This window comes from Ailuropoda melanoleuca, chromosome 6 (genome assembly GCF_002007445.2).
Source record: "Ailuropoda melanoleuca isolate Jingjing chromosome 6, ASM200744v2, whole genome shotgun sequence".
Lineage (NCBI taxonomy): Eukaryota > Metazoa > Chordata > Mammalia > Carnivora > Ursidae > Ailuropoda > Ailuropoda melanoleuca.
This window is the reverse complement of record NC_048223.1, coordinates 14,969,461-14,996,819: the sequence shown is the minus strand read 5'-3', so window position 1 is coordinate 14,996,819 and position 27,359 is coordinate 14,969,461. Positions and strand designations below refer to the sequence as shown.

The window sequence follows — 27,359 nt, the reverse complement described above, 5'->3', positions numbered from 1 at the left end:
CAAAAGGTTATTAGCATTTCCTAACTCTCCAGCCACTCAAGGCAGTGATACAATTCTTATTGCTTGATAGATATAACAACTCTATAGGGGAGTCTTTTCTCCAGACTTAATTTTAAAAGGAAATATCACAAAGCTGCTGTCTTGTTGGGGTTCAGTATATAGGGGCTGGATGTCCATGTATTTTTTTTTTTTTAAAGATTTTATTTATTTATTTGACAGAGATAGAGACAGCCAGCGAGAGAGGGAACACAAGCAGGGGGAGTGGGAGAGGAAGAAGCAGGCTCACAGCAGAGGAGCCTGATGTGGGGCTCGATCCCATAACGCCGGGATCACGCCCTGAGCTGAAGGCAGACGCTTAACCGCTGTGCCACCCAGGCGCCCCTGCATGTCCATGTATTATTAAGACTTCTTCCTGTCAGCTCTGGGAAGGATGACTTTGGGGCAAAGCCATCAGTGTTCATTAGTAAGTCATTTCCCACCATTTAAAATACACACACACACACACACACACACACACACACACATAGCTTAAGAAGTCAATGCTGTGCTATTCTCATATTGATACTATAAGAAGTTTCAGAGTTTCATTGTAACAGTGAGATAAGGCAGTCGTCCCTGAAGTCAGCATCAAGAAAAATCCATTGGTTAACAGTTTGGAGTTTTTCTTTCCAGTATAATTTACGTGCATATAGGTACATCTTTTTTATTTTATAAAATTGGGATCATACTTTTAAGAATATATGCCCTACATTTTTTCTTACATTATAATTTATCATGGCATTAGTTATTCTCTAAGAACATGAATTTTTAAAAAAGATTTATTCATTTTAGAGGGGGAGAGAGCACATGAGCAGGGGAGGGACAGAGGCAGAGGCAGAGAGCAAATCTCAAGGAGACTCCCTGCTGAGTGCAGAGCCTGACATGGGGCTCCATCTCACCACCCTGAGATCATAACCGGAGCCAAAATCAAGAGTCAGATGCTTAACTGACTGAGTCACCCAGGCGCCCCTAAGAACATGAATTTTTAAAGAATGAATAGTATAGTTTTATATGGATGTCTGAGAATTTATTAATGAGCCCCTTTTTAAAAATTATATCTTTTTTTTAACCTTCATAAAATGATGTTTATTTTTGCACATTAGACTATTTGTGAATTTTTTAGGATAAATTAATGTAAGTTAAATTACTGGTTAAATACATACATTTTTAATAAACAACTTCAGAATGCTTCCAAAAAGCTGACTCCAATTATATTTCCTCCGGGTCTAACGGGAGATTGTCTGTTTCACTGTGCTCCCCCAACACTGTTACTGTTAAAACAAATTGTTTGGCAGATTCATAGATAAAACGTGGTATCTTACTTTAATTTTTATTTTGATTACCAGAGAAATTTAATTTTTCCATATACTTGCATTCTTGTATTATTGTTTTTTGGCTTATTTTGCACCCTAGAAGGTGATCCTCTTTGCGTATTGGCTTCCCTAATGAGCATGAGTGGTAAGGCAATCATAGTTTATAACTAACTGCAAACCCAGGTGAAGGACAGGCTTTCATATAGATTTGCTGATTAGATCAATAGATTTTTTTTTAAAGATTTATTTATTTGAGAGAGAGTGAGTATGTGCATGAGTGGGTGGAGGAGGGGAAGAGGGAGAGGGAGAGGGAGAGGGGGAGAGAGAATCCAAAACAGACTCCCTGCCAATCACAGAGCCTGACATGGGGCTCAGTCCCGGGACCCCAGATCATAACCCAAGCTGAGGTGAAGGGTCTGACGCTCAACCGAATGAGCCACGCAGGTACCCCTAGATCAGTAGCTTTTATGTCTACTTAATGAACATCTGTCCTAACCTGTTCCTTATTCTTTCTCTAACAGTTACTGATGATGGTGCATAATATGCTTTAATAAGTTATTAAGAGATCTATCTGATGGATGGAATAGTTTTTCTTACTATGAATTTACAATTCATTAGTATCATACTATTAAAACTTCACTTATTTTATTAACTACTACTCTCAACTTATTCACTACCAACCTCTTAAAATTTTTTCCAAAGAAGACTGTGAGAGAGCATCAAGTTCATTTTTGTGCCATTAGGCAAAGCCTAATCAAACTAGCCTGGAGGAGGCAGTAGAGGGAAAGCACTGGATTAAGTGTGAAGACATGGTTTTGGATCCTTGCCCTTCGAGTAAACGTGGCTAAGCCAAACCTCTCTGAGACTTAGATTGTCCATCTGTAAAATGGGAATAATAATCTCAGCTTTACTTACCATAGAAGCTGTTCATTTAAGAAAGGGGGTACATAAAAACACTTTGTAAAGTGTTTTTATAAAATTTTATAAAACATAGAAATTTTTATAAAATTACAGAAATTTTTATATATTTTATATATTTTTATAAAAATAGAAATTTAAAGTACTGTAGAATTTATCTTTTTTTATTTCATTAAGGAATTTCATGAACTGAATAAATACCGATTAGTATTGAGTATTTTGTATATGGCCTTCTGGTGTACAGGCCCCAAACTCTTAATACAAATCTTAGCTCATACCTGAAAGAGCATACTCTATAATTTTTTCTATACCTATTTAATCTTCTCTTTTTAAAAACTCTGAAGAGTTGATTCTCTGATTTGAGAGACATCTAAAAAACATCATAGATCAATGAAACCAGTAGCTAGTTCTTTGAAAAGATAGAATTGATGAGCCCCTAGCCAGACTCATGAAAAAAAAAAAAAAGACTCAAAGTCACAAATGAATGAAAGCGGAGAAATAACAACCAACTTGACAAATACATTTGTAAGAGAATATTTTGAAAGATGGTATGCCAACAAATTGGACAACCCAGAAGAAATGGATAAATTCCTAGAAACATATAATATACCAAAACCAAAGCAGGAAGAAATAAAAAATTTGACCAGACTGATGACCAACAATGAAATTGAATCAGTAATCCCCACAAACAAAAGTCCAGGGCCACATGACTTCACAGGTGAATTCTACCAAACACTTAAAGAGCTAATACCTATTCTTCTAAAACTATTCCAAAATATAGAAGAAGGAAGACTTCTCAATTCATTCTGTGAGGCCAGCATTACCCTGATACCAAAGATAAAAACACCACAAAAAAAGAACTACAGGCCAGTATCTCTGATGAACATAGCTGCAGAAATTCTCAACAAAATACAGCAAATCAAATCCAACAATACACTTAAAAAAAGCTTCACCATGATCAAGTGAGATTTATTCCTGGGATGCAAGAGTGGGTCCGTTTTCACAAATCAACATCACATCGACAAGAGAAAGGATAAAAACCATAGGTTTATTTCAATAGATGCAGAAAAACCATTTGACAAAGTACAACATCCATTCATGATAAAAACCTTCAACAAAGTAGGTTTAGGGGCACCTGGGTGGCTCAGTCAGTTAAGTGTCTGTCTTCAGCTCAGGTCATGATCCCAGAGTCCTGGGATTGAGCGCCACATCAGGCTCCCTCTCAGTGGGTCCCTGCTTCTCCCTCTCCCATTCACCTGCTTGTGCGCTCTCTCTCTCTCTCTCTGTCTGTGTCAAGTAAATAAAATCCTTAAAAAAAAAAAAAGGTTTAGAGGGAACATATCTCAACATAATGAAGGCCTTAGATGAAAAACCCACAGCAGCCATCATCTTTAATGGGGAAAAACTGAGAGCTTTCCCTCTAAGGTTAGGAACAAGATAAGGATGTCCACTCTCACCACTTTTTTTTTTTTTAAGATTTTATTTATTTGAGAGAGTGAGTGAGTGTGGGAGAAAGCACAAGCAGGGGAATCAGCAGACCGAGAGAGAAGCAGGCTCCCCACTGAGAAAGGAGCCCGATGCAGGACTTGATCCCAGGACCCTGAGATCATGACCTGAACTGAAGGCAGACACTTAACCAACTGAGCCACCCAGGTGTCCTACTTTCACCACTTTTATTCAACACAGTACTGGAAGTCCTAGCCATAGCCATCAGACAACAAAAAAATAAAAGGCATCCAGACTGGTAAGGAAGAAGTAAAGCTTTTGCTATTTGCAGATGACATGATACTATATATAGACAACCTGAAAGACTCCATCAAAAAACTACTAGAACTGATCAATGAATTCAGTAAACTCATAGGATATAAAATCAATGTACAGAAATCTGTTGCATTTCTATACACTAATAATGAAGCAGCAGAAAGAGAAATTAAGAAAACAATCCCATTTACAATTGTGCCAAAAATAGTAAGATAATCTAGAAATAAACCTAACCAAAGAGGTGACCTGTACTCTTAAAAACTGTAAAACATTGACCAAAGAAATGGAAAGATATTCCATGCTCGTGGGTTAGAAGAACAAATATTAAGATGTCTATGCTACGGAAAGTAATCTAAGATTTAATGCAATCTTTATCAAAATACCAACAACATTTTTCATAGAACTAGAACAAACAATTCTAATTAGTATGGAACCATGAAAGACCCTGAATAGCCAAACCAGTCTTAAAAAAGAGCAAAACTGGAGGTATCACAATTCCAGACTTCAAGTTATATTATAAAGCTGTAGTAATCAAAGCAGTACAGTACTGGCCCAAAAATAGACACATACATCAATGGAACAGAATAGAAAACCCAGAAACAAAGCCACAGTTATATGGTCAACTAATCTTTGATAAAGCAGGAAAGAGTATCCCATTGTAAGACAGTCTCTTCAACAAGTGCTGTTGGGAAACAGGTTAGCTACGTCCAACAGAATGAAACTGGACCACTTTATTATGCCATACACATACACACATAACCTCAAACTGGATTAAAGTTCTAAATGTGGGACCTGAAACCATAAAAATCCTAGAAGAGAGCACAAGCAGTAATTTCTCTGACTTTGGCTACAGCAGTATTTTTCTAGGTATGTCTCCAGAGATATGGGAAACAAAAGCAAAAATAAACTGTGACTGCATCAAAATAAAAAGCTTCTGCACAGCAAAGAAAACAATAAAACTGAAAGGCAGGCTATGGAATGGGAAAAGATATTTGCAAATGACATATTTGATAAAGGGTTAGTATCCAAAATATATAAAGAATTTTTAGAGCTCAACATCCAAAAACCAAATAATCCAATTAGAAAATAGGCAGACTGGGGCACCTGGCTGGCTCAGAGGAGCATGTGACTCTTGATCTTGGGGTCATGAGTTCGAGCCCTATGTTGGGTGTAGAGATTACTTAAAATTTTGTTTTTAAAAAAAGGCAGAAGACATCCAGGTGGCAAACAGACACATTGAAAAGATGCTCAGTTATCACTCATGAAGGAAATGCAAATTGAAACCACAGTGAGGCATTGCCTCACACATGTCAGGATGGCTAAAATCAATAACACAAGAAATAGCAGGTGTTTAGGATGTGGAGAAAAAGGAACCCTCTTACACTGTTGGTGGGAATGCAAACTGGTGCAGCCACTGTGAAAAACAGTATGGATATTCCTCAAAAAGTTGAAAATAGAACTGCCTTACGATCCAGCAATCGCAGTACTGGGTATTTACCCCCAAAATACAAAAGCACTAATTAGAAGGGATACGTGCACCCCAATGTTTATTGCAGCGTTATTTACAATAGCCAAACTATGGAAGCAGCCCAGTGTCCATTGATAGATGAATGGATAAAGAAGATAGGGTGTGTGTGTATATATTTACATATGTGTATATATATATGTATATATGTGTGTGAATAAATTGTGTGTGTGTGTGTGTGTATATATATATATATATATATATATATATATGGAATGGAATATTATTCAGCCATAAAAAGAATGAAGTCTTGCCATTTGCAATGACATGGATGGAGCTAGAGAGTATAAGGCTAAATGAAATAGGTTGGAGAAAGAACAATACCACGTGATTTCACTCGTGGAATTTAAGAAACAAAACAAATGGACAAAGGGAAAAAAGGGAGAGGCAAACCAAGAAACAGAACAAACTGTTGGTTACCAGAGGGGAGGGCGCTGGGGCGATGGGTTTAAATAGGTGATGGGGATTAAGGAGTACACTTATCGTGATGAGCACTGAGAAATGTATAGAATTGTTGAATCACTATATTGTACACCTGAAGGTAATATAACACTAAGTTAATTATACTGGAATTAAAATAATAAACTTAATAAAAAAATGTGGTGGCATAAGAACATGAATGTATGATGCTTGTTTTGAGTGTCTCTGAAAACTCATTTTTTGGTACCTTTCTTGCTAAGTTTCAGTTATTCTGCCTCTAATAAAATACCGAGTCTATAAACCATGGTGAGGTTAGCAGTACTTAGAGTTTTAAAATGCAAAGCATGTCTTGGGAGGAAGCTTGCATCTTTTTCCTCTGATACTAAACTCAAGTGCTCTTTTCTGAAACTGTTAAATGGTAGGGAAGGATAACCAGGAGGATACAGTCCATCATTTCAGCCTTAAGTTTATAAATATATAAAATATATAAAAAATTTAAGTGATACAAATCAACTTCCTTTCAGATCCAGACTGAAAGTTCATCAGCCATGAAAAAGTCAAATTTATAGAACATTCTTCCTTATTGATTAGTTGGCATACCTAGAGTGCTATGAAAGCTCTCCATTACTTCTTGAACTCCAAGGCCTAGGAACTGTGGCTGATAGTATCCTCTGGCCTCTTACCTAAGTGATATATATTCTTCTGTCAAATTTTAAATTTATAATTTTCTTTAGTCGTATAATTTAAAATGTATCAATATATTAAATAGTTCACCGTTTAGAAGTTTTTAAAATAGTATTTGCTCATAATTCTAAACTAACACAGTGGTCATTATTTTAATTTTTTTAAAAAAAAGACATGATTTTACAAAGTATAATCAGATTATATTCAGTATTGTAACTCGGTTTTTTTTTTTCACTCAACAGTAAATCTTCAAAAGCTTTCCTAATTCACAGTATAGTCTTGATAATATTGATTATCAAGATAATATTAGCAATATTTTTATCAAGCAGTCATACTCTTTACCATTCTCTATTGTAGAACATGTCCATAGTTTCTAATTCTAGTCATTGAAGCTGTATTTATAATACATTCACTCATAAAATGATCAGATATTTAAAAGGGAAATTATATAAAAGAAAATGGCACAAAGCTGTGTAAGTATCTTAAAAAGTTCATTTAGACATAACTGGAAAAGTTATTCTGTCATATCCATGGCTTGGGAGGAAAAAACATCATCTTTTAATATGTTTGTAGATAAAGATTGGAAAGTTTAGAATGAAGTCCCACTTGGGTAGGAAGCTGGGACCGTCCCTGATTAAAGCCTAAACCTTGACCTTACTGCACCCTGCAAGAAAGTTTGTTCCTCATGCCCTAGTTGGGCAAGAAAAGTGTGGAGGCAGATCTGCTTCTGGGACTGGTTCTCCATCTTTATTGTGTGTATGATCTTGGCCAAGTCACTTTATTTCTCTGGGCTAGTTGCATCTTATTTAAAAACAGGTCAGAGGTTTTAGATACTTGCCAACATTCCTTAATTCTGTGATTTGTTAACATCATACCTGCTTAACATTGCTCTGAGTGGGGGCACCTGGGTGGCCCAGGTCATGATCCCAGGGTCCTGGGATCGAGCCCCGCATCGGGCTCCCTGCTCTGCTGGGAGCCTGCTTCTTCCTCTCCCACTCCCCATGCTTGTGTTCCCTCTCTCACTGGCTGTCTCTCTCTGTGAAATAAATAAATAAAATCATAAAAAAAAAAAACCATTGCTCTGAGTGGTCTGGAATTATGGGAAATTAATAAGACTTACAGGGTGGAGGAAACTTAATTCTGATGGAGGCAGAAGTTTCCCAGAACAGATAAATAAGAAGGCCCAGTGCAACTTGCTTTAAAACATTTTTATGTCTCTCCCGACAATTCATAATAACTGTTAAGACAGCGTATCTTTCTGAATTGAAAATCTGGCTATAAATAGAGATGCTTTCAATTCATTGAGAACTCAATTGGTGGATGGCTGTGACTTCTTTTCTGCTGAATCCATTTTATCCTGCTGAGAAGTCAATCCTTGGTCATCTGTAAGTCTGTCATTTTCATTTATGACAATAATGATAACAGGGGAATTGATATGGGAAGCAGGTACCCTGGTAGCTAAGAAGGTCTTAGAAGCTGGTTTGTAGACCAGCTATTGCATGGATGGCAAATATTGTAGCTTAAGTTTCTAGTTCAATCCTATTTCCAAAGGAAACTTCTCTCAGGATGTACAAATGTGCAAGTCTATGTTTCTTAACCTTTATAACCCATGTCCTTCCTGAGACCTTAGAGTTAGTCATTCTCTTTGTCCCTCCACTCTAGTGTGTACACATACACACATGAAAGAAAGATGCTTCTAACCAGGTTGATAAGCCTTGGTACAAATCAAAAGAGCATTACATTCATTTCAGGGCAACTTGATTATAGTTTCAGATCATCCACTTACTTGCTCTTTGGCCTTCGATAATTTATCAGACTCCTCCGTTTTCTGTAAAATGAGGGTTTTGGCTAGAGAAACTCCAATATCTACAAAATTATACTTTGAGAAGTAGAAGTCCTGAGACATAAATAAATGCAGGCCTGGCCCCAGGCACATTGGTAAGGCAAGACATACTATTTGCCCTGGAATTTACTCCTTCCTTTCTGTACACCTCATCATTCATTCACTTTCCCTACTTCCATTTGTCTTAGCATCTGGCACTTAGTAGAATTCTGCTGCCTCCTGCTGGCAGGCCCCTTTCAGCAGTAGGTTAGCAGTTTTATGACATTTTCACAGCTATCTTGCCCACTTAGCATATTCATATGCTAGCCATTCTTCAACGTTCAGGTTAAATGCCTTCTTTGTGAAGCCATATTTGATTCCTTCATCTAATACTAATCTCTCCAATCTACTAGCTTCCATAGCACTTCTTTCTTTCTTTCTTTCTCTTTCTTTCTTCCTTCCTTTCCTTCCTTCCTTTCTTTTTTAAGTAAATAGTATTTATTCTTGTTTTGTAGACATAAGTAATATTTCTTTTACTGGATTATAGTTCCTCTGAGGGCAGAATTTATATCCCAATTCCTGGTACATCTGTTGAATGAGTGAACGAATGACTGAGGCAGGGAGTTAGTGAGTTGAATGAGTGAATTAATTCATCACTGTATCCCCACTGGTACTATGGTGTTCAGTAGTAGACTCTCAATAAATATTGATAGATGAACAATTCTGCTTTTCCCATCATTCCCATAGGTCCTTTCTAGATAAACTAGCTTCTTAATGTCTGATTAATGAAGAAGTTATTAATAGCTGATATGTTGCTGCCCAGAAAGGAATTTGTGTTTTATAGCAGATTCAAAGGTGTGACTCTTTAATGGTATACATTTCAGATAATGGACTAGAACAGGTTTATGGGATGTGTGGTGCATGTGGTCAAGGACAGACAGGAGGTGGTTCCATCTACCATGCGGGTGCCTCTCAGCCTCTGTAGAAAGCTGGTCTGATTTACTTGTATTAACTTTTAATTTGTTATGTAAAACAGAGATTCTCCATAGAACACTTAATAATTGTTGCAGATCTAACATCCAGCTGGTGTTGTGTTCTCTTGCAAACATTTTTTCCATTCACCTGCAGTGTTTTTATTTTTGCCATCTTGGTCATGAATCTATAAGCTACACTGAAGAAGGAAGACTGAGATGATCCCAGAGAATGGAGATCTGGTGTTCTTAATCTCTTCCTGGAGCTCATGAAGCAGTGCTCACTTAAATTAACTCTTGAGGGTGCAGTGAGTAGTCTCTTTCATTGCAACTGGGAGATGAGGGAGACTCTTAGGACCTCTAATGAACAGCACAGTCTTTATTTTTTTGGATTAAATCTGAACAGCCTCACCTCATCCAAACACACAATTCTGATAGCTCTGCCTCAACCACCACCATACACTGTGCCTTTCCTATGACGTATGCCAAAACAGATGATAGATAGTAAGAACAATGCAAATCCTGAAGGCCTGATTATTTTGTGACTGTTCCCTTATTTAATTCAGTCTCCATAAGTTTCCTGTGGATTATATTTCTCAGATTCCAGAAGACCAAGTATATCTAAATAATTTGTTATAATGCCCAGCAGAGTACCGTGAGTGAACTGACAATGAATGACTAGTGATGAGAATGGAGGTTTGCAAATACAACATCCAAGAAACCAGGGGGAAAATTCAACTTAACGTTGAGTAGTTGGCCCCAAGAGGAAAGAAACGTCTAGGTGTCTCAGTGGGAGAGGTGGTGGTTGTCAGTGTTTGTACTGCAGGTATTTTCCTCCTTTTCTACTCTCAGCCATCCCCCCACCCCCCCAGCATGTTAGGAACATGTATACCCAGGGGTGAGAGGGATATTTAAAACAAAACAAAACCTAAAGCTTGGTTAAATTGGCCATTGCAAACAATGTTGAAATTATGTAGAAGCCATGACCATGGGTCATTGTGGGAGCAAGATACAGCCTTTGATCTGTCTCCAGAATGCAGTGTGTTTAGAAACCCATCACTCAAAGTTAATAGTGCTGTGTCCATGATGGTTGGATTTCAAGAGTCAATTTAAACATCTTTTATTCAAAGAAAATCCGTAATATTTTGTGGTGATTAATCTGTTCCAGGTGTACTTGAGATTTAAGGAGTGGGCAAAAGGTATACAAAGTAGATTTCTCATGGTTTAGAGTTTTGATGGTGAAAACATCATTTTTTAAAAATCTAATTTATTTAAAAATTTTTTTATTCAATTTATTTAAACTAAAAAAACCCAACCAATGCACCCATTTCTTCCATCCTCCACCCCTTGGCTCCTGCGACCACCAACATGTTCTCTGCATTTATGAGCTTGTTTTTTTGTTTGCTTGTGTTTTTTTTTTTTTTTGATTCCACACGTTAAGAAAGACCATATGGTATTTTTTTTAAAAAGATTTTATTTATTTATTTGACAGAGGCAGCGAGAGAGGAAACTCAAGTAGGGGGAGTGGGAGAGGGAGAAGCAGGCTTCCCGCTGAGCAGGGAGCCTGATGCGGGGCTCGATCCCAGAATGCTGGGATCATGACCTGAGCCAAGGCAGACGCTTCACAACTGACCCACTCAGTCGCCCTGACCATATGTATTTATCTTTTTATTTCACTTAGCATAATGCCTGTGAGGTCCATCCATGTTGTCACAAGTGACAAATCTTTTTTCTTTTTATGGTTGCATAATATTCCATCACATATATACCACAGTTTCTTTATTCATCCATCCATCAGTGGTCACAGGTTCTTTCCATATCTTGGCTCTTGTAAATAAGGCTACAGTGAACATGGGAGTACATATATCTTTTCAAGTTAGTGTTTTCATTTGGATAAATACTCAGATGCAGAATTGCTGGATCATATGGTAGTTTTATTTTTAAGTTTTTGAGGAACCTCCATACTGTTTTCCATAGTGGTCGCACGAATTTACATTCCCACCAACAGTTCACAAGGGTTCCCTTTTCTCCACATCTTTTCCAACATTTGTCATTTCTTATTTTTTTTTTTAGATTTATGTATGTATGTATGTATTTAAGAAATCTCTACACCCAACATGGGGCTCAAACTCACAACCCTGAGATCAAGAGTTGCATGCTCCACCAACTAAGCCAGCCAGGCACCCCTTCTTGTCTGTGATGATAGCCATTTTGACAGATGGTAGGTGATATCTTATTCTGTTTTGATTTTCATTTCCCTGATGATTAATGATGGTGAGTGTCAGGGCACCTGGGTGGCTCAGTCAATTAAGTGTCTGCCTTCAGCTCAGGTCATGATCCCAGGGTCCTGGGATCGAAACCCATATTGGGCTCCTTGCTTTGCGGGAAGCCTGCTTCTCCCCTGCCTGCTGCTGCTTGTGCTTGCTCTCTCCCTCTCTCTCTGTCAAATAAATAAATAAAATCTTTTTAAAAAATGATAGCATCTTTTCATGTACCTGTGGCTATCTAGACATCTTAGAAAAATGTCCACACTGATTTTTTGCCCATCTTTAAATTGGATTATTTGGTTTTTTGTTGTTGAGTTGTAGGAGTTCTTCATATATTTTTGATATTAACTCTTAATCAGATATATGATTTGCAGTTAGTTTCCCCACATGGGTTGCCTTTTCATTTTGTTGATGATTTCCTTTGTCGTGCAGATTTTTAGTTTGATGTAGTCCCACTTGTTTATTTGCTTTTGTTGCTTTGGCTTTTGGTTCAAAAAATCATCACCGAGACTGACGTCAAGGACCTTAGTGCCTATGTTTTCTTTTAGTAGTTTTATAGTTTCAGACCTTTTGTTAAAGTCTTTAATCTGTTTTGAGTTAATTTTCGTGTATGGTTTAAGAGTGACCCTGTTTTGTTCTTTTGCATGTGGCTGTCCAATTTTTCCAAAACCATTTATTGAAGAGAGTGTTCTTTCCACATTGTATGTTCTTGGCTCCTTTGTCATGAATTAATTAACCATACATGCATGGGTTTATTTCTGGGCTTTCTATTCTGTTCTCTTGATCTATGTATCTGGTTTTTTCTTGTTGATGTTGTTTTTCTGAAACCATATTGTTTTAATCATACGATAGCTTTGTAATATAGTTTGAAGACAGGAAGTGTGATGGCTCCAGCTTTGTTATTCTTTCTCAGGATTGCTTTGGCTATTCAGGGTCTTTTGTGGTTCCATACAAATTTTAGCCTTGTTTGTTCCATTTCTGTGACAAATACCATTGGGATTTTGATAAGAATTGCATTGAACCTGTATATTGCTTTGAGTAATATGGACATTATAACAATGCAGAGATTTTTGCATCTGTGTTTATCAGGGATATTGGTCTGTAATTCTTTTTTTGTGACCCCTTTGCCTGGTTTAGGTATCAGGGTAGTGCTAGCTTTGTAAAATGTGTTTAGAAGAGTTATCCTTCTGTTTTTTGGAAGAGCTTGAGAGCAATTGGTATTAATTCCTTGAGTGTTAGGTAGAATTCACCAGTTAAGCTGTGCAGTCCTGGACTTTTGTTTGTTTGGAGGTTTTTGACCACTGATAGAGTCTCCTTGCTAGCAATCATCTGTTCAGATTTTCTATTTTACCGTGACTGAGTCTTGGTAGATTGTATGTTTCCAGGAATTTATCTATTTCTTCTAGGTTATTCAATTTTTGGCGTGTAATTGTTCATAGTAGTTTCTTATGATCCTTTCTATTTCTGTGATATCAGTTGTAACATTTCCTTTTTCATTTCTGATTTTTATTTGAGGCCTCTCTTTTTTCTTTGCGGGTCTAGCTAACGGTTTGTCAATTTTGTTTATCTTTTCAAAGAACTGTCTTAGTTTCAATTATCTTTTCTCTTCTTTTTGTAGTCTCTATTACATTTATTTCTGCTCTAATCTTCATTTCCTTTCTTCTAACTTTGGGCTTCATTTTTTTTCTAGTTTCTTGAATTAGATTGTTTACTTGAGACTACCTCATTTTTGAAGTAAGCATTTATCACCATGAACTTTCCTCTTAGAACTACTTTTGCCGCGTGCCATAAATTTTGGTATGTTGCATTTCCATTTTTGTTTGTCTCAAAGCATTTTTTTAATTTCTCTTTTGATTTCTTCTTTGACCCATTGGTTCATTATCATATTGCTTAATATCCACATATTCGTGAATTTTCCAGTTTTCTTCATGTAATTTCTAGTTTCATATCATTGTGGCTAGAAGAGATGCTTGATATGATTTTGATCCTCTTAAATTCATTAAGGCTTGTTTTGCGGACTGACACATGATCAGTCTTGGTAAATGGTCCATGTGCACTTGAGAAGAATGTATATTCTCTTGATTTGGGATGAAGTGTTCTGTAAATATCTCTTAAGTCCATCTGGTCTAACACGTTTAAGTTTGGTGTTTCCTTATTGATATTCTGTCTAAGTGATCTACTCATTGATATAAGTGGGGTATTAAAATCCCATATTGTTGGCTATTTCTCCCTTTAATTCTGCTAATATTTCCTTTACATATTTAGGTGCTCCTATATTGGGTGCATAAATATTTACAAATGTTATATCCCCTTGCTGGATTGACCCTTTTATCATTATGTAACACCTTTCTTTGTCTCTTATTACAGTCTGTTTTTTTTCTTAAGATTTTTTATTTTATTTGAGAGAGCATGAGCATGAGCGGGGTCAGCGGGGAGAGGCAGAGGTAGAAGCAGACTCCCCACTGAGTGGGGAGCCCGGCGTGGGGCTCGATCCCAGGACCCCGAGATCATGACCTGAGCCAAAGGCAGATGCTTAACCAACTGAGCCACCCAGGCACCCTACAGTCTTTGTTTTAAAGTCCATTTTGTCTGATGTAAGTGTAGCTACTCCAGCTTTCTTTTCATTTCCATTTGTATGGACTATCTTTTTCTATCCCTTCACTTTCAGATTGTGTGTCTTCTCAGATCTAAAGTGTGTCCTTTGTAGGCAACCTGTAGGGTCTTTGTGTTTTGTTTTGTTTTGTTTTTATCCATTCAGGCACTCTGTCTTTTGATTGGAAAATTTAGTTCATTTACATTTAAAGTAATTATTAATAGGTTCTGTGTGCTTATTGCCATTTTGCTAATTGTTTTTTAGCTATTCTTTTTTTTTTTTTTTAAAATTTTATTTATTTATTTGACAGAGAGACAGCCAGTGAGAGAGGGAACACAAGCAGGGGGAGTGGGAGAGGAAGAAGCAGGCTCCCAGCGGAGCAGGGAGCCCGATGTGGGGCTCGATCCCAGGACCCTGGGACCAGGCCCTGAGCCGAAGGCAGACGCTTAACGACTGAGCCACCCAGGCGCCCCAATTTTTTTTTTAGCTGTTCTTATAGTTCCTCTCTCTGTCTTTCTTCTCTTGCTCTCTTTCTTTGTGGTTTGATGATTTTCTTTAGTGGTATGCTTATGTTCCTTTCTCTTTATCTTTGTTTTTTCTTTGTGGTCACTATGAGGCCTATATATAACATATCTGTAACAGTCTTTTTTAAGTTGATGATAACTTAAGGTTGATCTCATTCTAAAACTCAACCCCCCTCCCATGTTTTGCCTCCCCTTTACCCCTTCTCCTGTGTTTTATGTTTTCGATGTCACATTTTACATCTTTTTATCTTGTGTATCCTTTAGTTATTGTAACTACAGTTAATTTAAGCACTTCTGTCTTTCAACCTTCATACTAGCTTATAATTAATCCACTACCTTTACTATTTATTTATTTTTGCAGTGAGATTTATTCTTTCATATGTGTTCTTGTTATAATTAAGACTCTTTCTCTTCAGCTTAAAGATGTCCCTTTGACATTTTTTTTAATGATTACCACATAAGTTTAATTAACAGACCCATCATCTCATACAGATACAAAAGAAAAGTAAAACATTTTTTCCCCTTCTGGTAAGAACTCTTACTATCTACTCTGCTAGCAACTTTCCTACATTATCATACAGAAGTGTTAACAATAGTCGTCATGTTGTATATTACATCCTTAGTACTTACTTATAACTGGAAATTTGTACCGTTTCTGAATATGTGAGAATAAGCAGATAACTTTTCATGATGAAACTTGCCATATAGTATAACTAATCATGTACCTATGTTTTTACTCATTTATTTGAAAATCTCATTTAGGTACTCAATTATATGTAGATTTATTCAAATGTGAATTAAATTTTTTTTAAAAAACGCAAATTATAGCAGTCACCTCAGTTTATGTGACTGAGTGAGTGTGAATGCATTTTTTCCCCCTAAGGCTAGTTTAGTAGTGATGAACTTTAGCTTTCACTTGGTTGCCAAACTCTTTATCTCTTCTTCAGTTCTGAATGATAACTTTGCTGAATACAGTAGTCTTGGTTGGAAGATTTTTGGTTTTTTTTTTTTCCCCTCTTAGTCCTTTGAATATATCATGCTGCTTCCATCAGGCCTGCAAAGTTTGTACTGAAAAATTGGCTGATACTCTAATGGGGGTTCCCTCATCTATGGAGGTTTAGGCTGCTTCTGATGGTGAAAACGTAACCATTTCTTAACATCTTAATGTTCTTCCTGTGGTAATTCCAGAATGTTTTTATTGTAGTTCTATGCTGTAAGCACAGTCACAAAGGAGTTGTTGATAATAACCCAGTCTGGGCACTTTTACCAAGCCTTTGATTTTCCATGAATTGATTTTCAGTTGCAGACTTGCTGCACATTTGTAACCTCTGACCCATGAACCTATCATTTTTGAAGGAATTAGAAAAATAACACTGGTTGCATTTGAAAGGATAAAATTAGAAATTCCTGAATACTTTAATAAAGTCTGGCTTTTCATCTATAAAATGGCATGGTAATATCTTCACCATAAAAGAAAATGAACTAACTTATGGGAAGCCACTTTGTAAATTATAAACTGCCTTATAAACGTACTATATTTTTATTATAAAATGGAAATACACTTTATCTCCAGTTTTTGTTACTTTGCCTTTCTGTCCAGTAATCATATGTGCATGGTGGCACTGAGGAGGTTGCTTTAAAATCTATTATATTTTGTTATCTATTATATTTACTATTATCTATTCTATTGTTTTACTACTATCTGAATGTTAGACTTCTGTGTAGAATTCACTTGTAGTTTGGCATCATTTAGTAGTTATCCAGAGAGACAGAAATGTGGTTTACTGGGGCGCCTGGGTGGCACCGCGGTTAAGTGTCTGCCTTCGGCTCAGGGCGTGATCCCGGTGTTATGGGATCGAGCCCCACATCAGGCTCCTCCGCTATGAGCCTGCTTCTTCCTCTCCCACTCCCCCTGCTTGTGTTCCCTCTCTCGCTGGCTGTCTCTATCTCTGTCAAATAAATAAATACAATCTTTAAAAAAAAAAAAAAAAAAAAGAAATGTGGTTTACTGTTCCTTTTTAGGACTAGATCCATTAGTAAAGAGAGATAAACCTCCTCATATCCATTACTACATATGGATGCTGCAATGAGCTCATCCATGACTTTATGAAGAACTAGAGTAGAATACCAAATGTAGGAATATTTGTTTTAGGTTTCTTACCTCAGCCTTCTGGTGTCAATTTGATTTAATCTGAGAAAGGCCAAGTAAATCCAGCACAGAGGAGGGCTGCTTTGTGAGGATGGATTGAAAAAATGAGAATTCTTTAGCCTAGATCGATACTTAACAATGGAATATGTGATGTAAAACAATAAAATGGTGAAGAGTTGGGATTTTTTTCAGTACCTTCGAAAGAGTACTCTTTAAAACTTTCAGCATTAGGATGTAGATTCTACTGTCCATTCCATCCAGTCTGAAACTTGAAAGTAATTTTCTTCTAAAACTTTTCTGATTACAGACATAACATGTTAAAATCTAGAAAATTCAGTTGAGCATAGTGAAAAAACAAAAAACAAAACTATAACCCCACGTAATAGAGATCATTGTTATTAATCATAACCACGATCACTGTGAATAGCCTTTCAAACTTTGTTTTATGTTTTTATATCTGTATCTAGGTATCTATACCTAGTTGTATGTATAACTTCTGATTTTCAAAATTAAGACCATGTAGTTTTTATTACCTAAATTAAGAACATTTCCTCATTGTCACATGCAAAGTGTGACATTATCCATTTTTTAGATGAACCATTATTTTTTTTTTAAGTGGGGTCTTGAACTTATAACTCTGAGATCAAGACCTGAGCTAAGACCAAGGGTCAGATGCCTGAATGACTGAGCCACCCAGGCACCCCACAAATTAAGAACATTTCCTCATTGTCACATGCACATAAATTAAGTATCCATTAGTTAGATGAGCCATAATTTATCTGTGCCCTATTTTTGGACATTCCATGTTGTCTTCCAATTTTTGCTCTTATACATAATGGGGAAATGAAAAGAGCCGTGCATGTAATTTTTTGTGTGTAGCGTTGACGCACAATGTTAGTTTCAGGTGTACAACGTAGTGATGCATCATGCCATGCTCACTACAAGTGTAGCTACCATCTATCCCCATAGAATGCTATTACAATATCATTGACTATATTTAGTGTGCTGTACCTTTTTAATTCTGTGATTTAGTCATTCCATAACTGGAAGCCTATGTCTCGCACTCCCTTCCATCCATTTATCCCATCCTCCCATCCACCCTGCCCTCTGGCAACTATCAGTATGTTCTCTGTATTTATAGGTCTGATTCTGCTTTTTGTTTATTCATTTGTTTTACTTTTTAGATTAAACATAAAAGTGAAATCATATGGTATTTGTTTTTTCAGCCTAACGTATTTCACTTATAGTATTCTCTAGGTCCATCTATGTTGTCACAAATGGCAAAATCTCATCCTTTTTTTATAGCTGAGTAATATTCCTCTGTGTGTGTGTGTGTGTGTGTGTGTTTACATGCATGTATGTATCACCTCTTCTTTATCCATTCATCTAGCCATGTATGTAAAAAATTATGTGAAATTTTGTAATTCTTTTGTTATGGATGGTGCCTAAAAATGGAATAGCTTGGTCAAAGATACCTATAGTTTTAAGGATTTTTGAAATATACTACCAGATTGTCCTACAGAAGAGTAAATTGAGAATTCTCATTGTCATACTACTCTACCACCATCTTACCAGCTTATCAAGTACTGTTTACTTTAGGCATTGACTGCAAATTACTTTCTCCTCACTATCATAGCCTTAGATAACACCTTATTTCTTTACTGGTTTACTTCAACAACCTCTAGTCTTGACTTTCTCTACAGCATTCTTCATGTTTTCAGCATGATCTCTCAAATAGGAATCTTATCACATCAATTTGATGGCTCCTTTATAGTCTTCACATGAACCCACATACTCTACCATGTATGCAGAGCTCATTGGATTTGCAGTCCCAGCCTCTCCAGCCTCATCTGTAGATACTTGCCCACTTAAAGTCTTGGCTTTAGTCCTCTTTAATTATGGTAAAAGACTTTTGATCTGAGGCATGATTTTTTAATCAAAGATACTGGTTAAAATGGGACAAAAATGATACATCTTAAAATTTTTATTTTAACTTAAAACATATAACTGGACATTTGTTTGCTAATCTCTTGATGCAGGGCCAAGGCCTTTGCTTTGAATGTGTTTCCACTTGTCAAGGTCCTTCTTGTGTAACTATACCCATAGTATGTTACTTATGAATTCCAGTTTGGGTTTTTTTCATATAGAGTGAATGCAAAAGCAGAATCTTCTAGGTCGTTATGGTATATTTTCCAGTCTTCTATGGCTATCTCATATATATATATGGCCATCATACACATATATATATATATATATAGTTTTGGTGGCTGCTCTTTTTTAGTTTTTCCAAAAGATTCAACCTAGTTTTCATGGAAAAAAATAACTCTTTTGGTACATATTCATATTTCACTGGCTTATATAATATTTAATTAAATTACGATTGTTAAACCAAGCACAACTGCCGTACATAGGTTGGAAAGAAACATAAGCGGCTCTTGGCAACGTATCTCTTAACTGGGGGAAGTATTAAGTGCCCTGGCCTACTGGAGAGAAGCCACTAGGCTGGGAATATTTGGCTTGGCAAGTGTCACTGAGCATGTCTTTCAGAGGGAATTGAGAGTATTTAATTCAGGAGTTGGTTCAGGGGAAGTTAGTAAAAGGAGTTTTTCACTAACAGTTTTCACTGTGTTTACAGTCCCTTAAATAAGTCATGGTCTCTCCCTTCTACATCTTTGGCCTGCTAGTTGCTCTCAGATCCTTGCAAATTGACCTCTGGTATCATGGCTTCTTCCCCAAAGTTTTTTTTCGTAGCCCTTCCCCTTCCAGCTACTTGCTCCTTCTGTTTGCTCACTTAGTACCATTTGATTTTCCTTGTTAAAATGCCTGTTGTTATTCCCTTGGTTAAAGTGTCCCTATATTAGGCTATAAGCCCAATGAGACCAGGCGTCATGTCACTTATCTCTAATTCCCTAGCATCTAGCACAGCCTTGGCTTTTAGAAAGTATTGGATAAATGAGCTTGAATTTTTTTTTCCAGCAAGTGATACAAGCTATAAATATAAATACCACAATCCTCATATTAAAACACGTTTATTATTTCTAAAATTTGAATAGAGCTTAAATGTGTTTTCTGAATAGCAGTTATCGAATTGGTGGCATATCTTAAAAATCATAGAAATGAGAGTGAGTTAAGAAAGGTTATTTCACTTCAGGGACAGCTAAACCTTAATGAGCATAGTCATTGAGTATAACACTGAGTGTAAATTCTTTCATAAACACCCCTCTGTGCTGTTGTCAGAATCTCTATTCTGGGCTTAAATAACCAGTGCAACATTTCTTTTTAACTTCTAAATCCTAAGGGTGGTTCCAGGGTAGGGAGGTTGTGCAGCTTCATGGGTAAGAACATGAACACTAGAATCCAAGTGCTTGGGTTCATACCTTGGCCCTGCCTCTTACTCTGCCCTTGAACAAGTCAGGTCCTTACTTTCATCTATAAAACAGAGAAAGTTATAACTTCTAGATGATCCATAAAAAATACTTAAAGCTGCTTGGCATGCAGTGTGCCTTCAGTTTATGTTCTCATTTACTATTGTTATTGTGATACTAAAGAATTCATAAAGTGATCCTATAAATAGTATAATCACAGAAGGATTCATAAAAATGCTTTTATAAATAGTGTCATCCCTCCTGCGCACTCACTGCACAGAATCCAAAGAGGTAACTATAGATGGGTAGATATTTGAATCTGGAATCTACCATTTACTAGCTGTAACATTCTGGGCTATATATTTTTTTTTTTTTTGCCATTTATGTCTAGCTTTTCTTTTTTTTTTTTTTAATGATTTTTTATTATATTATGTTAGTCACCATACAGTACATCCCCGGATTCTGATGTAAAGTTCGATGCTTCATTAGTTGAGTATAACACCCAGTGCACCATGCAATATGTGCCCTCCTTACTACCCATCACCAGTCTATCCCATTCCCCCACCCCCCTCCCCTCTGAGGCCCTCAGTTTGTTTCTCATAGTCCATAGTCTCTCATGTTTCATTCCCCCTTCTGATTACCCCCCTTTTCTTTATCCCTTTCTTCCCCTACCGATCATCCTAGTTCTTATGTTCCATAGATGAGAGAAATCATATGATAATTGTCTTTCTCTGCTTGACTTATTTCACTTAGCATTATCTCCTCCAGTGCCGTCCATGTTGCAGCAAATGTTGAGAATTCGTTCTTTCTGATAGCTGAGTAATATTCCATTGTATATATGGACCACAGCTTCTTAATCCAGTCATCTGTTGAAGGGCATCTCGGCTCCTTCCATGATTTGGCTATTGTGGACAATGCAGCTATGAACATTGGGGTGCATATGGCCCTTCTCTTTACTACGTCTGTATCTTTGGGGTAAACACCCAGTAGTGCAATGGCTGGGTCATAGGGTAGTTCAATTTTTAACTTTTTAAGGGACCTCCACACTGTTTTCCAGAGTGGCTGTACCAACTTGCATTCCCACCAACAATGTAGGAGGGATCCCCTTTCTCCACATCCTCTCCAACAATTGTTGTTTCTTGCCTTGTCTATCTTTGCCATTCTAACTGGCGTAAGGTGGTATCTCAGTGTGGTTTTGATTTGAATTTCCCTGATGGCTAATGATTTTGAACATTTTTTCATGTGTCTGTTAGCCATTTGTATGTCTTCATTGGAAAAGTGTCTGTTCATATCTTCTGCCCATTTTATGATTTGTTTATTTGTTTCTCGTGTATTGAGTTTGAGAAGTTCTTTGTAGATCTTGGATACCAGTCCTTTATCTGTGGTGTCCTTTGCAAATATATTCTCCCATTCCGTGGGCTGTCTCTTAGTTTTTTTGACTGTTTCCTTGGCTGTGCAGAAGCTCTTTATCCTGATAAAGTCCCATAAGTTCATTTTATCTTTTATTTCTCTTGCCTTTGGAGATGTGTCGTGAAAAAGGTTGCTCTGGCCGATGTCATAGAAGTTGTTGCCTATGTTCTCCTCTAGAATTTTGATGGATTCCTGTCTCACATTGAGGTCTTTCATCCATTTGGAGTTTATTTTTGTGTATGGTGTGAGAGAGTGGTCAAGTTTCATTCTTTTGCATGTAGCTGTCCAATTTTCCCAGCACCATTTATTGAAGAGACTGTCTTTTTTCCACCGGATGTTTTTTCCTGCTTTATCAAAGATTAGTTGCCCAAAGAGCCGAGGGTCCATTTCTGGGTTCTCTATTCTGTTCCATTGGTCGATGTGTCTGTTTTTGTGCCAGTACCATGCTGTCTTTGTGATCACAGCTTTGTAGTACAGCTCGAAATCCGGCATTGTGATGCCCCCAGCTTTGTTTTTCCTTTTCAACAGTTCCTTGGAGATTCGGGGCCTTTTCTGGTTCCATACAAATTTAAGGACTATTTGTTCCAGTTCTTTGAAAAATGTCCTCGGTATTTTGATCGGGATAGCATTGAAAGTGTAGATTGCTCTGGGTAGCATGGACATTTTAACTATGTTAATTCTTCCAATCCATGAGCATGGAATATTTTTCCATCTTTTTATGTCTTCCTCAATGTCTTTCAAGAGTGATTTATAGTTTCTAGAATATAGGTCCTTTACGTCTCTGGTTAAGTTAATTCCAAGGTAACGTATGGTTTTTGGTGCTATTGTAAATGGGATGGATTCCCTAATTTCTCTTTCTTCATTCTCACTATTCGTGTATAGAAATGCAACTGATTTCTGGGCATTGATTTTGTATCCCGCCACATTCCTGAATTGTTCTATAACTTCTAATAGTTTGGGAGTGGATTCTTTTGCGTTTTCCATATAGAGTATCATGTCATCTGCGAAGAGAGACATTTTGACGACTTCTTTGCTGATTTGGATACCTTTGATCCATTTTTGTCATCTGATTGCTGTTGCAAGGACTTCTAGTACTATGTTGAATATATTCTAAACATCTCTTAGCCTTGATTTTTTTTAACCTATAAAATGGAGCTAATCACAATGCCAGACTTAGAGGGTTATTGTTGATATTAAATTATGAGATATATGGAAAGTATAGTTCCTGGAAGATAATAACTGCTCAATAAATGTTATATATCTCCGGCAGTTATAATTGACAGTCACAGTCTATAACTGAATTTTTTTTCACATGAGCCTCCATTTTCTCCATTGGCATAAAAAGAAATCTTGCCAGTTTCTGATAAATTCAGGGAATTCTGGACTTTCCCCCTCAATCTCTAGTTTGAGTAAATAATCTTTCCTTGTATCTTATTTTTCATCTCCCTTAGAGTGAGGTTCTGGGGACTAGGTGTTCTGATATGTGTGATACTTCAGTTCAAATATAGAGTTCCCAGTGGTCTTTGGCTCTGCTGAGTGCACAATTGAAAATTTTCATTCCCTTTCTGTCTCCTGGGCTCCAGATTTTACAGCTACCTTTGGTTTCTTGGAGCCTGGTCTACCTGCTTCATATCTAGTACTTTGGGGGAAATTTTTGGTGTTTTCTGGCATCCTGCTAGAGAGCTCAGAACTTGTAAGAGCCCCCATACATTTCCATATACACCCTCTGCTGCTTTGGCTCTTCTGTCTCTCAGGATCCTGCCAGGTGCTGAGCTTCTGTCAGAGCTGCTGAATTTACCTGGGGTTTCCACTGATTGATCCTCCATCCACCTGTGCTTAGCTCAGAGTGCAAATGGGTAGAGAGGTCCTCTATTTCCTTTTCAGAAACCCAAAACAGCATTTAACATTTAGTCTGCACATTATTTTTCTATTCCTGCCATAACAAATCACTAGACATTTAGGAGCTCAAAACCAAGTCCAGATTGACTTGGCTGACTTGTCAGGCTCAAGTTTCACAAGGCTGAAATCAAGGTCTACTTCAAGCTTACCAGGTTGTTGACATAATAGTTTCTTGACTTTGTTTGTAGGACTGAGTTCCCCATTTCCTTGTTGACTGTCAACTGGAAGTTGTTCTCAGTTTCTAGAGGCCACCCACATTCCTTAGCTTGTGGCTCCCTTCCTTAATCTTCAAAGCCAGCAATGATGGTTTGAGTCCTCAAATTTTGAATCTCTCTAAACTTCCCTTCTCTGTCATCTTTCCCACCTTCCTTTTTCCATGCATTTCTCTGACACTTTTGCTTTTCAGGGCTCAAGTGATCCATTGAGCCCACCCAGATAATCTCCCTGTCTTAGGGTCAGCTGATGAGTAACTTTAATTCCATCTGCAAAGTGTCTTTACAACAGTGCTTAGATTTAGTGGTGGATTGACTAGCCAAGGAACAGAAAACTGGGGTAGGGTACACCTTTAGAATTTGGCCTGTAACACTCTTACCCCAAACCTCCCTTGACTTTTCCTGTGCAAGTGGAGAGATAAGCTGGCTGGACATGCATTCTTCAAAAGCCATCGCTTATCCTAGGATCTCAGCTTTTGATATAAAAATATGTTAAAAGTGCCTAATTGGATGCCTCAAGATGCTCTGGACATCTAGAACCAAAATCAACCTTTCTCTGTTATATCTTGTGTACCCCATGGACAGTGTGTACAGAAAGCCCCCCCTTCCTCTTTGGATGGTGGTTGAAGGGTAAAGGACCTTCTAAAGTTATGGCAGTTCAGTTAATCAAACATTTACTAACTATTCTGTAGACAGTGTCGTGGGACATTCTGACTTTGAGGAATTTACAAGCCAGTATGGGTGAATTTCATTTAAATAAATACAGTAAATACACAATGTGAGAAGACTGTTGTAGGAATAGGCATATTGTTGTCAGAACCCAGAAGAGGAGGCTGGAACTTCAACTGAGAGGTGAAACTTTTAAAAAATAATGGTGTACATCAGACCTTGAAATAGGGTGGTTGTTGAGAAATAATTTTACATATGTGCAGTCTACAGAGTACTTTTCTATACTGGATTTCATTTAGTACTCACAGTTACTTTTTGCAGCAGGGATTGTAGTATTTGTGTTACAGATATGGGAGCTAAGGCCAGAGAAATTTGCTCAAAATTAGATTCTGATCTTTGACTGAAATTGAACGAGTTTGACCAATTCTAGATCGTGCGCTTATTTACTAAACCACATTAAGATGAACAGAAAGAAGGGGGCAAATCATGTGGAGAAAACTGCATATGCTAAGGCAGTGAAGTGGGCTATTATAGTATGTATAGTAGTCAGCTTTCAGTAGTCTTCTATGATGCCCAAGTACTGGTGTTTGTGTAGTCCTCTCCCAAACTGGTTGGGGCCGGCCTATGTAAACAATAGGATACTGCAGAAATGATGATGTTTGATTGTGAAGCTAGGTTAAAACAGACATTGTAGCTTGCATCTGGCTTTCCTGAAATCTCTCATTGTGAGGGGAAATAGCTGCCATGTCCTGAGACAGGCATCTCTTTGGGGAGGTCTGTGTGGCAAGACTATGTGAAGGCCATCTTGGCAGCATGTCATCCAGTCCCAGCCAAGCCTCAGATGACTGCACCCCTGGACAACATCATGACTGCAGCCCCATGGGGGACCCTGAGCTAGAATCATCCAGTTAAGCTGCTCTCAGATTCCTTATCCACAGAAACTGTGTGAGATGTTCATTGCTGTTTTAAGCCACTAAGTTTTAGGCTAACTTGTTTCACAGTAATAGGTAACTAATACAGCATGGATTTTGAGAGAGAGAAATTAATCTTATTTAAATAGTGTTGAACAGATTGTAACAAACAAACAAACAAAAACGTGCCCTGCAGTCTAAGAACCTTGTTTTTTATTCTATAGGCATGGAGACACTGAAAGGTTTTGAATAGCAAAGCACTTGGAAAAATAGACTATTGGAGAGTCTTCCATATGGAGTATTTACAGATTAACTGAATTCTGTGCCATTTGGGCCTGGAAAGCAGTCACTAAGAGATTAAATGCCCTCCAAATGCTTCTTTTTTTTTTTTTTAAGATTTTATTTATTTATTCGACAGAGATAGAGACAGCCAGCGAGAGAAGGAACACAAGCAGAGGGAGTGGGAGAGGAAGGAGCAGGCTCATAGCAGAGGAGCCTGATGTGGGGCTCGATCCCATAACGCCGGGATCATGCCCTGAGCCGAAGGCAGACGCTTAACCGCTGTGCCACCCAGGAGCCCCCCTCCAAATACTTCTGTCTCATCTTTTTTTTTGAGTCTGAAAATCTTAAAACCTATATCTGACTCTTTTTGCAATCCTAGGAATTTTATTTTATTTTTATTTTTCTAATTATTGGAGAGCTTTCTACTTCCTTTTTTTTTAAGATTTATTTATTTCAAAGAGAGAGAGAGTGAGTGAGTGAGGGAGCATGAGTGGGAGGGGCAAAGGGAGAGGGAGAGAGAATCTCAAGCAGACTCTACTTTGAGCATGGAGCTCAACGCAGGCTTGAGCCCACAACCATGAGGGGACGCCCTGAGCCGAAACCAAGAGTCAGACACTTAACAGACTGCACCACCCAGGCACCCCTCTACTTCCAGCTTTCTTACAAGGTGAGCATAAGTCCTTGAAAGACAAAACGAGTTGTCCTAAGAGTGCTAGAGGCACATCTGTGGGTTACCACCAGGAGGAGGTATACGTGGTATGAATGCGTATGCTGCACAGCCACAGGGAAAAGTGTGTAGTAGGAAAACTCTTATATGGAGCCTCTATTCCCTGGCCTTCTTGTGTAGTCAAATGATGAAAGAGATTTAACTGCCAGCAAAACCTAGACATCAACTCATAGCAACTGGAAAAGAGTGATTGCTCCTGATATGCCAGGATACCTAGAATGAAGCAGGTGATGCATCCTATGTTTTTGAGACCTTTAGGGATTGAAAGTCTACTACCTAAACCCTGTCAGTGAACAGCCATTACCTCTAAGCTACAATGTACTGGGGAGAGTGGTGGGGTAGAGTGAATGCCTTTTTTTTAAGTGGAGTGAAATCCAGGTTTAAAGAAAGTGGTATAAAGTGGCCCCACATCTTTGGATTTTGCTTGAATATTGTAAGGGCTGATATATCTCCTACACAGACTTTGTCTCTGAAGGTGACCTTTCTATATCATGGGTGCACTTGGTCATACAGGAGACCCCGGAGATGTCATCCCTGGTTTGCTATGCTTGAAGCTCAGAAGCAGAATGCTATGGTGGAAAGAACATTGGACTGGAGAATCTGGAGATGACTAGCTATGTAATCTTGGGCAGATATTGAATCCCCCAGGTCTCCATTTCCTTGCCAGTAAAATGAGGGAGGGTTGAATTGGATGATTCCCAATGTTCATTTTGATTACAACATTCCATGACTTGTGATTTCTTTTAGGGAATATCTCCATCAAAATTGAGGTACCATGTATCTCTGGGGAGAGTTTAGAGTGATAAGCTGACTTTCTTTCTGAAGGGAATAAGAGAATTTTGTAAAAAAAAATGTTCTTGGAAACTTTATACAGTTATTAGACACAGTATATATCCAT

At 37.6% G+C, this 27,359-nt stretch overlaps 1 protein-coding gene across 7 annotated transcripts in view; it reads left to right on the top strand.

Annotated features, from left to right (window-relative positions):
- Positions 1 to 27,359, top strand: part of TMEM108 (transmembrane protein 108) — a 387,469-nt gene that overhangs the window by 72,093 nt on the left and 288,017 nt on the right. Inside the window, exon 1 of one of the 7 annotated variants that reach the window (XM_034661994.1) lies at positions 11,637 to 11,674. The exons of the other annotated variants lie outside the window; for them this stretch is intronic. The gene's annotated coding sequence lies outside the window, so the exon portion shown is untranslated. Of the gene's footprint in view, positions 1 to 11,636; positions 11,675 to 27,359 lie in introns of those variants that run through there. 7 annotated transcript variants of the gene reach the window in all.